The sequence below is a fragment of the Glandiceps talaboti genome, chromosome 7 (assembly GCF_964340395.1).
Source record: "Glandiceps talaboti chromosome 7, keGlaTala1.1, whole genome shotgun sequence".
Taxonomy (NCBI): domain Eukaryota; kingdom Metazoa; phylum Hemichordata; class Enteropneusta; family Spengelidae; genus Glandiceps; species Glandiceps talaboti.
Window position 1 is genome coordinate 25950225 of NC_135555.1, and position 3460 is coordinate 25953684.

The following is a 3460-nucleotide window of genomic DNA, read 5'->3' on the forward strand; positions in this document are numbered from 1 at the left end:
CCCTCACCGGTCTCCTCTCTCAGTGGGCCAGGATTGACCGATGTGTGTGGGTGCCCCGTCGAGGCGTACCTTACAGACTACTGGGCATCAACATCTTAAGAATCAATGTCAACCTACATCAACTATTACACTTTATTACAGACGTATAATAAGTGTCTGAAAATCATTTTCTAGTATTTCAAAAAAAATTACATATAACACGACAACGTACTTAGACGTTTACAATTTTCATATACATTAGATTAATGCACTGAGGTTCACTACATATACATTAGATTAATGCACTGAGGTTCACTACATATACATTAGATTAATGCACTGAGGTTCACTACATATACATTAGATTAATGCACTGAGGTTCACTACATAAACAATAGATTAATGCACTGAGGTTCACTACATATACATTAGATTAATGCACTGAGGTTCACTACATATACATTAGATTAATGCACTGAGGTTCACTACATATACATTTTACATTAATGCACTGAGGTTCACTACATATACATTAGATTAATGCACTGAGGTTCACTACATATACATTTTATATTAATGCACTGAGGTTCACTACATATACATTAGATTAATGCACTGAGGTTCACTACATATACATTAGATTAATGCACTGAGGGTCACTACATATACATTAGATTAATGCACTGAGGTTCACTACATATACATTAGATTAATGCACTGAGGTTCACTACATATACATTAGATTAATGCACTGAGGTTCACTACATAAACATTAGATTAATGCACTGAGGTTCACTACATATACATTAGATTAATGCACTGAGGTTCACTACATATACATTAGATTAATGCACTGAGGTTCACTACATATACATTAGATTAATGCACTGAGGTTCACTACATATACATTAGATTAATGCACTGAGGTTCACTACATATACATTAGATTAATGCACTGAGGTTCACTACATATACATTTTAGATTAATGCACTGAGGTTCACTACATAAACATTAGATTAATGCACTGAGGTTCACTACATATACATTAGATTAATGCACTGAGGTTCACTACATAAACATTAGATTAATGCACTGAGGTTCACTACATATACATTAGATTAATGCACTGAGGTTCACTACATATACATTAGATTAATGCACTGAGGTTCACTACATAAACATTAGATTAATGCACTGAGGTTCACTACATATACATTAGATTAATGCACTGAGGTTCACTACATAAACATTAGATTAATGCACTGAGGTTCACTACATATACATTAGATTAATGCACTGAGGTTCACTACATATACATTAGATTAATGCACTGATGTTCACTACATATACATTAGATTAATGCACTGAGGTTCACTACATATACATTAGATTAATGCACTGAGGTTCACTACATATACATTAGATTAATGCACTGAGGTTCACTACATATACATTATATTAATACACTGAGGTTCACTACATATACATTAGATTAATGCACTGAGGTTCACTACATAAACAATAGATTAATGCACTGAGGTTCACTACATATACATTAGATTAATGCACTGAGGTTCACTACATAAACAATAGATTAATGCACTGAGGTTCACTACATATACATTAGATTAATGCACTGAGGTTCACTACATAAACAATAGATTAATGCACTGAGGTTCACTACATATACATTATATTAATGCACTGTTCACGTCATATACATTAGATTAATGCACTGCATGAGGGTCACTACATATACATTAGATTAATGCACTGAGGTTCACTACATAAACAATAGATTAATGCACTGAGGTTCACTACATAAACAATAGATTAATGCACTGAGGTTCACTACATATACATTAGATTAATGCACTGAGGTTCACTACATAAACAATAGATTAATGCACTGAGGTTCACTACATATACATTATATTAATGCACTGTTCACGTCATATACATTAGATTAATGCACTGCATGAGGGTCACTACATATACATTAGATTAATGCACTGAGGTTCACTACATATACATTAGACTAATGCACTGAGGTTCACTACATATACATTATATTAATGCACTGTTCACGTCATATACATTAGATTAATGCACTGAGGGTCACTACATATACATTAGATTAATGCACTGAGGTTCACTACATATACATTATAATAATGCACTGAGGTTCACTACATATACATTATATTAATGCACTGTTCACGTCATATACATTAGATTAATGCACTGAGGGTCACTACATATACATTAGATTAATGCACTGAGGTTCACTACATATACATTAGATTAATGCACTGAGGTTCACTACATAAACATTAGATTAATGCACTGAGGTTCACTACATATACATTAGATTAATGCACTGAGGTTCACTACATATACATTAGATTAATGCACTGAGGTTCACTACATATACATTAGATTAATGCACTGAGGTTCACTACATAAACATTAGATTAATGCACTGAGGTTCACTACATATACATTAGATTAATGCACTGAGGTTCACTACATATACATTAGATTAATGCACTGAGGTTCACTACATAAACATTATATTAATGCACTGAGGTTCACTACATATACATTAGATTAGTGCACTGAGGTTCACTACATATACATTAGATTAATGCACTGAGGTTCACTACATAAACATTAGATTAATGCACTGAGGTTCACTACATATACATTAGATTAATGCACTGAGGTTCACTACATATACATTAGATTAATGCACTGAGGTTCACTACATATACATTAGATTAATGCACTGAGGTTCACTACATATACATTATATTAATGCACTGAGGTTCACTACATATACATTAGATTAATGCACTGAGGTTCACTACATATACATTAGATTAATACACTGAGGTTCACTACATATACATTATATTAATGCACTGAGGTTCACTACATAAACATTAGATTAATGCACTGAGGTTCACTACATATACATTAGATTAATACACTGAGGTTCACTACATATACATTAGATTAATGCACTGAGGTTCACTACATATACATTAGATTAATGCACTGAGGTTCACTACATATACATTAGATTAATGCACTGAGGTTCACTACATAAACATTAGATTAATGCACTGAGGCTCACTACATATACATTAGATTAATGCACTGAGGTTCACTACATATACATTAGATTAATGCACTGAGGTTCACTACATATACATTAGATTAATGCACTGAGATTCACTACATATACATTAGATTAATGCACTGAGGTTCACTACATATACATTAGATTAATGCATTGAGGTTCACTACATATACATTAGATTAATGCACTGAGGTTCACTACATATACATTAGATTAATACACTGAGGTTCACTACATATACATTATATTAATGCACTGTTCACGTCATATACATTAGATTAATGCACTGTTCACGTCATATACATTAGATTAATGCACTGAGGTTCACTACATAT